This window comes from Triturus cristatus, chromosome 7, assembly GCF_964204655.1.
Source record: "Triturus cristatus chromosome 7, aTriCri1.1, whole genome shotgun sequence".
Classification (NCBI taxonomy): domain Eukaryota; kingdom Metazoa; phylum Chordata; class Amphibia; order Caudata; family Salamandridae; genus Triturus; species Triturus cristatus.
The window spans coordinates 125,369,535-125,383,405 of record NC_140590.1 but is presented as its reverse complement, the minus strand read 5'-3'; positions in this window follow the sequence as shown (position 1 = coordinate 125,383,405).

Genomic DNA, 13,871 nt, shown 5'->3' with positions numbered 1-13,871 from the left:
GAGCCCATGGCTACTCCCTGTGTATGGCGGTACCATTTGTCTTTGAATAAGAAGACATTATTGTCTAAAATCAGTTCTATCATCGTGATCAGCATTTCCGTGTGTTCCCACGTACTAGCTGACCTTGTACTTAAGATCTTCCTAATGGCCTGAAGTCCACACTCTCTCTGGATACTCGTATAGAGTGCGGTAACATCGAGTGTTACTAGTGTCATATCGTTATCCCATGTTATGTCGGCTCGGAGCCCCAAAATGTGTTTGGTGTCTCGTATGAACGACGGTAGGTTATTTACCATTGGTTTAAGGAAAATATCAACATACTCAGATATTTTCTCGGTAGGGCCCTCAATCCCTGTAGGTGCCATCCTGGAAGCGCCGGTTGATTATGGACAGTCGGAAAATGTATGAGTCATGCACACTGCCTGGGTAGTTGGCGACGACGTTGGTGAAGAGTCCCCGGTGGTCCACTATTGCCTGCACATTGATGGAATGCGTGTGCCTTCTGTTGCGGTAATTGTGTACAGTATTGGCAGGGGGCAAAAGTAGGATATGTGTGCAGTCGATTGCCCCCAAAACGTGCGGGAATGCAGCCATGGCGTAGAAGCCTTGCTTGGTCTCCAGCTGTTCCTGCACGGTGTGTGGGAAGTATAGGTACTGTGGTACCAGGCTGATGATGCATCCAGGACAGGTTTGAGGAACTTTGATAGGGCTGGCTGTGAGACCCCTCTGACTCTGGCGGTTGTTGGTTGGAAGGTCCCAGAGGCCAACAGGTGCAGAACAGCCAGCAGCTTTGTCTGAGGTGGGATGTTGGTTATCCGCTGTGTTGGTACCATCAGCCTGTGGGCAATGATGTTCAGGTCCGCGGTGTGTGTCTTCGCTGCCTCTGTGGTGAGGGGGGGGCTGGTGGCAGACCTGGGGTGGTGGCGGTGGGTGTTGAGGCCCTGTTGGGGCTCCAAGCTGCATGATGAGTGGCTCCATGGCATCTGTTGTTCTTCAGGTGTGGCTGTGGGCTGGGCTCACTTTTCTGGGGCCGGCTGCCGTCCGACTTTACACCAGGTCAGAGCAGGTGTTCATTTCCTGCTGCTGATGCGCCTTATCGCATGTTTCGTGGTCTTTTCGCAGATCTGTCTGGTGGTTGAGAATGTTGAGGAGTGGTGTTGTCACGGCTTTTTGCTCGGGAACGCCTACTCTGCATCTCATTAGCGATAGTTGCCGGGGTCATCTGTGGCGATGTTTTTTGTGACTGCTATTACAGTTAAACTGGTGTTATGGGCTGTTAGCACCAGCTTGTGAATGGGGTGATAAGTTTATCGTGACTTTGGCTGCGATAAGGTGCCGTTAACTCGGCGATAGCTCCTTGAGAATATGGCCCTCAGTTTCCTCCGTTCAGTGATACTCATGCACCAAACCGGGAATTAAATAAATTAGCTCCGTGTTTTAGTATCAGCAAAAGATTTCTGTTTGTTAGCTCCTGAGGGAGTGAGATGCATACACCCTGTTTGTATCCGTTTAGATTGAATGTATGCAGTTTCATATGCAGAGCTTTAAGTGGGCCAGGTCCTTTCAGTGCTCAGCACCGGCAGTTCTAAAAAGTAGGTGCTAAGACAGGTCCCTATTGCCTCTCCATTTTTGCCCTCACACTTAGAATTAAAACAAATCTCAACTCTGAAGCTATACACACTGCTCACTGCCTATGATGTAACTTCCAAAAAGACTTGTTATAGTTCGTTCACAGTCTCAACATTTCAAAACGGTGGCATTTACACTATTATACACAAGGAAGCCATAGCTCTTGCTTATTTATCTCATGCAACTAATAACCATTGACAAAGCCAATAGTCCTGGCTTGTTGTAGGTGTAATGTTACTTGTATCATATGTCTGGATACAGTGACAGAAGCAGCAAACTACCAGTGGGGTGGCACACTATGCTAAGCACAGATTTTTAGCTTGCATGTTCTGAGCCACACACTTAATTACATGGGCCACTCCCCTTTGAGAGCCCTCCTTCCCAGTATTTTCATCCCACTTAAAGCCCTGTACATATGATTTTTGGGTTGCGGTACTAAACATACAAGACATGTAAAAGTGGAATTTGTGCATTTTGCCAAAGCAAAATTGTGCATAAGTCTGCACATTTTCAAAAGCTCAGTGAAGCACCCGTAAAAGTACTGACATTTATTTATAGTTGAAAGACTCCTATGACAAAATTCACCACTCACTTGTCACTTTGAAGTAGACGTGTGGTTTAAGTTCCAGTTTTATATTTTTTAAGGTATATTATTTAAATAGGCAAATGCCTCAGTAACTGACTCTGCTAAAAAATGCACACACAGTGTCACCATGTCCCGCCGATGTTTTCAAATAAGTGCAGGAGCCGAGCACCGTTAGGCACCGGCACAAATTAAACACTTTATGAAGCATTTTTAAATAAAAGCAAAAATAATAATGCACCACAGTGCTAAAAATGAATAGTGTGGGATTACAGACAGAACAGTACTTTGTTGAAGTGTGCCCCTTGGTACAAGACATTTTGGGTGCTGTAGGAGTGTAGCACATTAAAGCCACACAAGGCCAATGCTCAGTTGCTATGGGACATACTTTAAAACTCCTGATTCAGCCAGATAGTGCATTTGCATTCTGGGAGCATGAAGAGGACCTGTCTGGAATATGGTACGGATCTTGAACCCAATGGCGGGGATAATATCCCTGAGGTGGGGTTACAAACAGGGTTACACATGAGATGCCTGCCTATCTTACGATGGCTCCCCTTCATCAGTAACGCATGCTCTTTTTCTTCAAATAATCACCGAAAATTCTTTTTTTTAAATAAAAAACACTGCCATCTACAATTCTAATAGCTCCAACTCCGACAAATGCGAGACCTATTGCATTGCAAATGCTTGTTTTTTTTTAGTTGGACTATTGGCACCAATTTCTGCTGTCACCATACAATGGATCAACCAATGAATAAAGCACATTGACAGTGGAAGATAATAATGTAAAAATACACAAAATTAGACTTCTAGTTCTACTACAAGCTCTACTACTGTATATGTGGCGTAAAGGCCAGAGCTGACATGTTTAGAACAGGAGAACCAGGTTAGAGTCTCTGTGTCGGCTCAACATCCTGTGATTCTGAGCAAGTCACTTAATCTCCCTGTGTTTACCCCAAAAATTAATGTGTCCTTGTGTAACATGACTGGTGCTCGTGTGAAGTGACCCAATACCGTCGGTTCGAGTTTGTGCTATAAAAAACTGCAAAAAAATAAAAATAAAGCAGTCTCAAATTTACTCAAGCCAAGTCTTAGAGATATTCAAGCAGCACACGTGACTAGTACTGTGACATACTGTTATTGAAGTTAAGTGAGGCAAGTCATAACAGATAAAATAGTCAAATAAAAAAGCATAATACATTTTATTGACATTTTTAAGATATATTAATTTAAAATGATTAAACACAAATGTTTTCCCTAACATTAAATAATTAAATTGAAAACAATAATTAAACAAGGCTGATATGATGTAATTCAAGAGAAGATGGAGTGAAAATAAAGGATTTCACCGTCCACTTACAAGTGTAACTCATTACAACAGCAACCAATCACATACAGGCTGACCAGATAAGAAGTAATGTCATAGACCTTAGAAAAATTGTGTGACTCACTATGTTGTTGAATGTCCTTGTAACCTTGACCCTCATTTTGAGGAACATTTATTTGAGGAGGAGACAGACAGTTACTGTAGGAGAGTAGGGTCTGCAATCCTATGATCACCCAGATTTTTTGCTTTTTTGCTTCATTGGTTTACGACTTTCCCTGGCTGTGGGCCTGCCAATCAGACCCACAGCCTAGCTGTTCTCTCTCGAAATTAACACACATGTACATTAGGTGCATCCACTAATTGGAACTGGGCCGCCTTGTCAGTCCCTGTCTCAGCATACCACAGGTATCCAGGGCATCGGTGTACCCAGGGCCTACCAGGGGCTGCAGCATGTATTATGCCACCCCTGGATGGCCGCCCAAATCTGACACAACTGGCTGCACGACAGCTGGGGCAAAGTGGTGTAATCACCCGTTGCTGTAGGTGTAGTATTCCTACACCTAACCCTAAAATGGACACATGGATTCCTATCAGTCACTCCTATGGCAGGCCTTATCAATCCTGAAGGCAGAGTGCAGGGAAACACGTGGGACGGTGCTCTGGCGCGAGCTGAGCCCGTCGACGGCATGCGGATCTAAGTCCTAATAGCCGTTCCATGGTGACGCGGGCCAACTACTTTTAAGTGCATTATAATCCTTACGGTTATTTGCTAACTTTGGCATCGCATCACCTACACATGTCGAGTAAGGTGTCATACGTATTGGAATACGAACCCCTCGCCAGTTCTGGCGACGGGGTTAGCATTCCCCCCTTTTAGAGGGGCACGACATGGAAGTAACCTTGAACCCCGGTTAAAGTTGACTCAAGCCTCAGCATCACAAAATGGATGCTGCCACCAGACACAAGTCTGACCTCCTGCTGCTGGGAGACCTTCCAGCGAGGGGAGCTTGGACAAAGGGTTTCCTGTCGAGGGCGGTGTTAGCACCATCCCAGACAGGGTTTGTGTATCCCAGGTAGGCAGGGCTGAAAGGAAGGTGATTGCAAGTGGCACCCCGGTGCTCACTGTGCATAGCCCGGCTCAAACCAGTTTCGGGGGCACACCAGCCCCTGAGCTGGGGCGAAGCCGGACAAAGGATAGGGGTGTAACCACCCCCCTCCTGGCTCCACCCATAGGTAGGACCTGGTCACGGTCCAGCCCCTTTTCTTAGAATAAAGGTAGGAGCGAGTCCCCTTCCCAAATTGGATAATTCTGAATCTTGAACTACTTTCCACGAAAGGAACTCTTGACTATTTCTGAAGACTCTCCCTTGTGGCTAAGGAGTAGCCACCCTGCACCAGCAGGCACCACCTAAGCGCTTGCGGTTTGCTGTAAGTCTCTCCTACGGATCAAGACTGCCCAGCTCGACGAGACCCGAGTCCCTGCCATCTCTGACCTTTTACCTACCTCATCAGCCCAGCTGAGAGTCGTAGGTGTGACGGGACCTGCGGGACCGGCCATCTTCAGAACCTGCACGACGCTTATCTAGCACGCCCACCGAGGGACCCTCGAGTGAGTGCACCTAGGGTTTGAGAAGCCCTAACCCTGAGCAGCTCCAGCACCGAAGTCTGCCTCCCCAGCATCCACGAGATCTGCGTGGGGGCCCTTCCGCTCCTTGCTGTTCACCGCGTTGTTCGACCACTTGCCGACCGGCTTGTGGCCCGCTTCACGACGCACCACGATTGTTTCATCACTAGTCTGGTTGCTCCAGACTGGCTCTTGCTCCCCTTCAACAGAGGAGTACCACGGACCCTCCTGGTCCACCCCAGACGCCATCTTGACTCCCCCGCTTGGGTTGCCACTGCCAAGATCCGCTGCCCCATTCCTGCGCCCAGCATCATCGACAGCAGACACCTTCGTGGGACAGCTCGCCCTCCATCCTGGTCGCCGCCGCGCCTCCTGGTCCGAGGAACAGCCGAGTCCGACGTCATCCACTCACCTGGTCGAGGTGACTTCAGCCGGTACCCTCCTGGTGCCCACACGATCGCTGGCTAGCGGTTGAGAACTGAGTCCCCTCTGCTTTCAGGTTTCCTTCATCACCGATCCAGGCTTGGATCTCGCTGAACATCGACACTGGTCGCCTGCCAGCAACTCTTCTTTCAGGCTCCTGAGACTACAACGAGGACTTCCGACATCTTGCCGAACCTTCCACAGCCGCAGCCTCTGGGCTAGGTAACTCGAGCATTTCGGTGCTCCATCGCAGGTTCGCTTTACAAGTGTCCAGTTCCTTTTTCGTTTAGTCCCACTGATCGGATCACTCCGGAATCAGTAACTTTAGACTTTCTAACCTCACCCCTTCCACTTGCAGTGTAATGGTTTCGTGCCCTCGGGCATTTGTGTAAATTGTGCAACCAGAAGTATTTTCCTAAGAGTTTTGTATTGTGCTTAGCTCCCTGACTCATAAAGAGCCAGGGTAGTCCTGTTATAAATAAATATCCTTTATTTTCATAACAACTTGTGTGGTGTCCTTTCACTCGGTGTTCAAGGGGTATATGTGATGGTAAACAGCTGGCTTAACACGCCCTCTAGAGTTTAGCCTAAGACTGCTCGTATCCACGCTACTAGGATAGCTGGTCTATAAGGTTGACTTACAACCAATCATCAATAAGGGTCGTTTGGAATGATACACAGTGATCACTAGAATAGTGAGCACTACATATCAGGCCAACTTCTCACAGTTACAAGAAGTAGATCTATGTATTTGGAATCTCCAAGGAAGCAGTAATTGTCAGACAACACTTCACATCTTAATGGATCCTTGATATGGTTGCAGACATGGAGCTAAAGCTTAATTCACTTTCTGCCGACTGCCAGGCTGTCACTGACTGTGTCAAAGTTCTGGCTAAACTCCACTTCCTGTCTACTGGATCCCTCCATGTTCAGCTGAGAATTTTGAGATTATATGCCATGGGGGTGCTTCAACCACTCCACCACAGGAAGCACAATCTAAGCAACAGACACCACTGGCATCAAAGTGCACCCTACTCTTCTTCACAAAAACGGCTGAAGGTCAGCTCAGTGAGAGACCGGAGACCTCCAGGGTCGGCTCTAGGGCGGTGCGACCGGTGCCACCGCACTGGGTGCTGACTTTGCATGGGGGCACCTGTTTGCTAGTTTACCTTGTTTTTAAAAGCACCCACAGCAGTGTTCCTGACCTCCAGCAAGTTTCAGCCAACCATAAAAATGTCAAGCCTACGAAGGTGATTGTTGCTCCTCCTGGAGAGAGAACAACGTTTTGTCTAGTGGATTTTTTGACAGGGGGATGTTTTGATTCATCATAAGGTAGTGCAGAGGGTTAATATGCCTGCTGCAAAGAATGTGTACCATGCAAATCACGAAGTGAACATAACGTAAATAGGTCAGGGGGTTACTGCTTTCAGAGACTTCGTTTTGTTACTTGTAGTTTATAAGTTAAAATACTAATAAAAAACAGTTAGCTGTTAACTGTCATCAAGGAACTGAAATGCAGACTTCAAGTATAGATTAGAGCATATTGATTTTTTCTCCAGACTTTCAATATCCTTATGTTGTACAAAGTGTTGATTTGGGTACAAATCAATTCCAAATATTAAAGATGATCCCCAACCTTTAAATTCTGAGTTTGTGCTTCTCCAGACCAAGCCCCCCTAAACTTTACTGCTTACCAGAATGGATGACATATATATCCTACCACTCTGTCTTATGCAAAGTTTCCTATACATTGATTTACACACATATGATTGAGTAATGTGTGTGCAACGTAAAGTGGTTATGGAGTCTGATAAGGGGTGATGATAGGGCAGTAATTCGTTGCGCAGATGGTCAAGGGGAGGTGGGGGGGGGTGCCAAATAACACTGTCGCACTGGGCGCCACCAGTGCTAAAGCCGGCCCTGGCGACCTGCTTGAGCAATGCAGCAGGGTCTCAGGTTTGGAGGGACAGCAACCCTCGCTGAACAAGCAGTGCCGCGCAGACGGGGGTGATTTGTGTGTGTGTGCGCGCACACACGTGTGTGCAAAGGTCAGGGCTTAATTTGTGCCGGTGCTTGCCGGTGCTTAGCACCGGCACTTAATTAGCAGGGCCGGGTCTACACGGATTTAGTTTAGTGCACGTAATTGATTTGAAAGATTTACCTCATTACGGCACTTGGCAGTGGCACAGAGTGTTACTGTTTGATGTTGAACCTGTTTGTTTCTGACTCTGATTCTTCAAGTTGTTCTTAAGTACTGTTCTTCTCCATAAATGTTGTGCGGCCTTGCGGCCACAGCTCAGTGTTGCCGGCTGCACAGTGGGTGTGGGGCATGGGCGGGACACTGAGTTGGGCAGGGCTGGATTTTGGGGGCTGTGTGCGGAGCTCGACAGCAGGCAGCGTGTGCAGATTTTTTCAGATTGCACGCGCATTTGCTGCATTGCCACACCCCAGCATATCCGCACGGCACCGAGTCATCGTGGTTCAACGGCCGCCAGCAGCAAGCGCGACTGGCCAGGCCGGACAGACGACGTTGTTGAGGACTGGAGTCTGACTCGAGTAGCCCCTGCCAGCAGTGAGTACTACTACGCCTACTGGCCAGTAACAGCACCAGCAGCCACCAGGTGAGGCACGGCCTGGCAGGCCTAATCAGTTAAATAAAGAGTTCTGGGTCCTCAATTCTCACTGACTGCGTGTGTAAGTGGGCAGAGCAACATGGCGGGATGGGTAGGTAGGTACATGCCGAAAACCGACTCCAATGCTAAGGTCTGTAATAAAGACGTAATGGGGTGCCGGTGCTGGAGGTCGCAGTGCCTTTTGGGAGCCAGTGTAGTAGGTGCACGCATCTTTCTTTGACGCGTGTAGCCGCCATGATCATGAATATGCCACCCCGTGGGTGGCGGTGGCGTGGGCATGTTTGATTGGTCATGAGTGGACGGAATCACAACCACTCAATAATTTATGGATGCTTGAAGTAACTTTACACACTATGCCCACCGTCCCAAAGAAGGCCTTTTGAAATATAGTCAGCTACACCCACACGTATCGGCAATCCTCTAATATAGCAGCGCAGTCAGAGTGTGCATGTTTGAGGAGTCTGCATGGGCTATGATCCATGCCAATCCAACCAACGCTGCTTTTTGTTTGGGTGCGTGGCAGTGGAGCCTCGTTCTGGGTCCTCAATTTCCACTGACTGCGTGTGCAAGTGGGCAACATGGCGGGATGGGTAGGTACATGCCGAAATCCGGCTCCAATGGTGAGATCTGTAATAGACAAAATTGGGTGCCGTTGCTGGAGGTGGCAGTGCCTTTTGGGAGCCAGTGTGGTTACTGCCCAGGCCTGACAACACCATGGTTTATTGTGGCGAAAGTTTGCAAAGTCCTGCGGTGTCCCACGAGGTCCAGCTTTCCTGCTCCTGTGGTGCAGGGATCTCTGTTTGGGGGAAACTTTCACTGGTAGTTTATTACGCGCACCCAAACTGACCTGAAGCAACCAGTCTCTTGAGCAAGGCCTTGTAAAAATTAAACTTGGGTGTAGTTCGCGAAGTAGCGCTACGCGAAGCTGCGCAAAGTGCACTTCGCACTATGCGAGCTAGGCGTAGCACTTCGCGAAGTGCGTAGTACCCTGTTGGCACTGTGCAAGATGCTGTTTTCAATGATTGCACAGTGCGGACAAGCATCCGGCACTGTGCAATCATTGAAAACGGCATCTTGCACAGGGCGAGCTGTAGTTTTCTCCCGCTCGAGTAGGTTTTTACTCGAGCGGCAGCTTTCTCAACGCGGACTGGTAGTTTCTCATCGCGAGCGGTCGCGAGCATACGCGACCACTCGCAATGAGAAACCTGACCTCCCCGCATTGAGAATCTCGCCGGGAGGTTTATTTTCCACGCTCGTGATCGGCAACTTGATGTTGCTGAACGCGAACGAGGAAAAAGTCTCGCCGGGATGTCATTTTGCTTGCTCGCGGTCGCCAACTTGCACTTGAGGACTGCGAGCAAGCAAAAAATGACCGCTGCACTACGCTACGCGTGTTTGCACTGTGCTACGTGCAATTCGCGTAGTGCGAAGTAGCGTGGTGCTTTGCCCAGGCTTAGTAAAAATGACTGACTGTAATACCCATTCCAAGCACTAGAAGTGGGGGGCCTTCCCCTGCCGGCTGCCATGCCCGACCCAAATAAATCTATATACTAAGGGGCATATGTATCAAACGATTTTTTAATCGCAAACGCTGCGATTCGCAAAAAAACACCGGTTGCGATAAAAAAAATCGCTAATCGGGATGTATGAGCCAATATCTCATCGCAAAATTAAGTAATTGCTAATTTAGCGATTTCTTAATTTTGCGTAAGCATTTAAGAAATCGCAAAATGAAATTTCTTAAATGATATGTAACACGCACCCAAGTTGTGCGAATTATCCTTAAGAAATCGCAAATTACCACCAACTTCTAGTTGGTGGTAATTTGCGATTTCCTTTCAAAATGCACTTTTTTGAATTTTACAAAGTGCCATGTGGCGCACATACATGCCCTTAGGGCATGTATGTGCGCCATATGCGCACACATGCTCATTTCAGGAGTGCATCAGGGTATCATCATGACACCCTTGCACCTTTGAAATTATTCTCAAATTGCGATTAGCAAATTGCGAATCGCAATTTGAGAATTACTTCACATTCATTCCTATAGGTCTCCTGGCCCATAGGAATGAATGGGAAAGTATTCCTTAATTGCGATTTCACAATTTGCTAATCGCAATTAAGGAATTTTAAGGAATCGCAAACATTTTGCGATTGTTTAAATACATCCCGTTTTGCAATTCTCAAATAGCGATTCTTTAAAAATCGCTATTTGAGAATCGCAAATGGAGATGTTGATACATATGCCCCTAAGTCATTCCATTGGCCTGCGGCTCAGATGTCCGTGTGCTCCATCTTGGACTGTGGCGTAGTAAGGGGTGAGCATGAGTTACTGTGGCTGGCCGACACAGTGTCTCTGTTGGGTGATCCAGCACTGCGGGGCAAGGGCCAGGGGCTTGTAAATAAGCCATTTTGTTTTTCTCCTTTTGTTGGAATGTATCAAATATGTTTTTTGATTGTTGAAAAAAAAGTACAATTGGTATATTTCCACATTTATTTACTGTATACATGTATGCACACACTTTTATGTGTGTAGGGTTTTGTTACGGTAAATAAACTCAGACAGTAAAACAAAAAACTCCTCAATACATTAGCATTGTACTACTTATGCACAGAGGCAGCAACTTTCATGCCACAGTGAGAATCACGTGCCATGGCCTTGAGTGCTTCACTTGAAGAGCTGATTCCCTGTTTGGAAATAGGAAGTTAGGCGCAAATATGCGGTCTGTGCGGTACAGCGTGAGCTGCCGGTGCACTGTCCTGCTGTCTATAGGTAGTTGGGACCTAGGCTCTTACAGCCCACTCTAAATTCCACCATGTGCCTGGAGTCGATTTAGGTGCAAATATGCGGTCTGTGCGGTACAGCGCGAGCTGCCGGTGCACTGTCCTGCTGTATGGATACTTTGCATTAACTAGTTGAAAAGAAGGCGTGGGCCTCCGTGCATTTTGCAGTACAAAGTCTCTGATCTTGGCAGAATAAATGAAAAACAATCTATTCTGGCCTCAAAGTACCGACTGATAGATGAAGAACCGTGGTTTTGTTTCAAAACAAAATGCTGAGCTCTGTGGGTGTGCATCACCCAGGAGCTGAGTGACTCCAAGTACCACACCAGAGCATCTCCAAGCTCAGAAAGAAACTGGTCCAGAGAAAGGATGCTCTTCTGTGGATCACTCAGGAACCGGGCGTACATATGCCTGAGCAGTCTTTATACACCGAAATAAGTATTACGTTATCATTAACTGCATCTAGACATGGATTTAAAGGAGTGCCAGGCATCCTAAAAAGCAGTATAAAAAACCAGAAGCAAAAATGTGCATATAATCAGTGTTCTGTATAACCTCAAAATGTAGTTTGTGGTCCGTTGTATGTTTTACTCTGGTGAAGGAGAGCTGGAACAAAGCAAACACAAGGAAATGATGGACGGAGCGCTGAAACTTTTCAACCATTCACCCCCAGACACAGATCTGGGTTTAATCCGTCGATCTTTTGCTCACTGTGGCACCTAGTTTGGAACCAGGCATATGTAAATCAGTCTTGACCCTGCCCCCCAAGGGAATAGTCCAGCCCGAACTGCCAGGCCAGGTCCTCCCTGGACTGGAAGCAAGCTTCCTGGGACCGGTTTCAGGGTTTCACCCCTCGTCAGCCAGGCTAGCTTGAATCCACTGGTACAAGCAACCGTTGCATGTCTTGGGAAGGGGTGCTGCTTTGCCTTTGTACATTTATAGTACATCTCTGTGTTTTCCCTCCAGTGAGATTGACTGTCATGAAACCCAGTGTGCAGTCATTCCGAGTGGCTACCTCTTAATCCGGGCTACACAGTGACTGATGATGGTGGCTGTGAGTTTCTAGTGCAGGCCATGTTATCTGTGCCCTGTGGACAGACTGCTCACTAGCTGTCTTCAGTAAAAGGTCTGTCACTCCCCATAACTGGTGTCATTTACTTATATGTTATATGGGACATCGATGTAAGATGCATCATGTGTGTTTGTGTTTTGTGATTCACACGTGACTAGTTGGCTTCATTCGGACCCCTACTTGTGTGCCGCACACAATGGTGGACTCCTGTATGTGGGAATGGTGATGTCCACCTTGTGCAGCTCAGCTTGGCTGAACACCATTCCTGTTCCCACTTGACTGCCTGGAATCTATGCGTCCTTAGTTATCTTGAAGGTCATAAGAAATAACTTTGCTCATAACTGAAGAGAACAGATTATGAATTAATTACACAATTACAATTAATAATTACTAATTAAGTAATGGAAATTAATTTAAAAATATTTAATAATTAATCAATATAAATGTAATTACTTACCACCCTTCACACCATTTACACATATAAACACCACAACACACACCTAAAATTAATTAAACAATAAACATAATTAATTATTATTTGATTAATTGAAATTAATTAACAACTGATTATCAAACAATTAATAATTAATCAATTAACACATTTAACTCTATAAATTCACTATTTCACATATTAATTATTCAATACATTTTATATAATTAAATTACTTTCCACCCTATTCCCGTATAAACCCAAAACCTGCTACAAAACTAAAAACGCAAAATTCAATTAAGAATTTTTTTTATTAACTACTAAAAATAATAATTTAAATCTATATAATTAAATTACTTCCCACCCTAGTCCCCTATAAACCCACAACCCGCTACAGAACTAAAAACACAAAATGAAACTTAAAATAAATTAATAACTATTGAAATTTTAAAACATATAATAAAATGACAAACAATTATCATTAAAAACACTAAAATACATAACATTATTAATAATTCAATATTTTTGTCAACTATATTTTTGTAAACGATATTTAAGACGGCTATATTTTTATAATCGATATTTCTTACCTTCTTCTTGTCAACAATATTTTTGTTGTCAATATTTCTTCCCCACTATATTTTTGCGCCAATATTTATGTCTCTCGATATTTCTCCGTCGATATTCCTGCTCTGCACCAATTGATTCATTGGCTTCTTTAATGAACTACAGCCTAAGTATTCTCAATCTTCTTTCCCAGTGTCAGAAATTAAATTACTAATTAGGAAGGGAGTGAATTCTTCCATACCAAACTAATAAAAGCTGGTTAGCCCAAAACACAGTCCTCAAAGTATATCTAGTAAGCCCCCGGTGGCTATGGCACAAGGAGGAAGTCATCCCAGAGAAGCGTGTGCCATGTTTAAGCAGTACCAACAAACTTGTGTCAAGAAAACTACACAATAAAATTCTTAAACCAATTTAGATACAACGTGGGCATGAAGGCATTGGTTTCAAGGTCAAAGACTCAGAGTGATTCAAAGTTGGATTTTGTAGCCACCAAGATCACTTTGTGGGTCGGAAAGATTTGCCATCACGCTCCCGTTCAAGGTTTTACCTTCAGACTTAGACACACTTTTGTTTTTAAAATACTCCTGCCAAGCAACCTTGGAAGCTGTAGCCAAACAACACTCCACAAGGCTAGATACCTTTGCAGGGAGGTTCCACTGAACCCATTTACAAAATGATGAAATGCCCTGGGCGGACAAACTAAATTGTCTTATCTGCATGGGCTAGGTCCTCCCTGGGAAAATGGCATTATATTGGAAGAAGTCACAATTTTCTCCAACTGCTGGGAAGTTTCTTG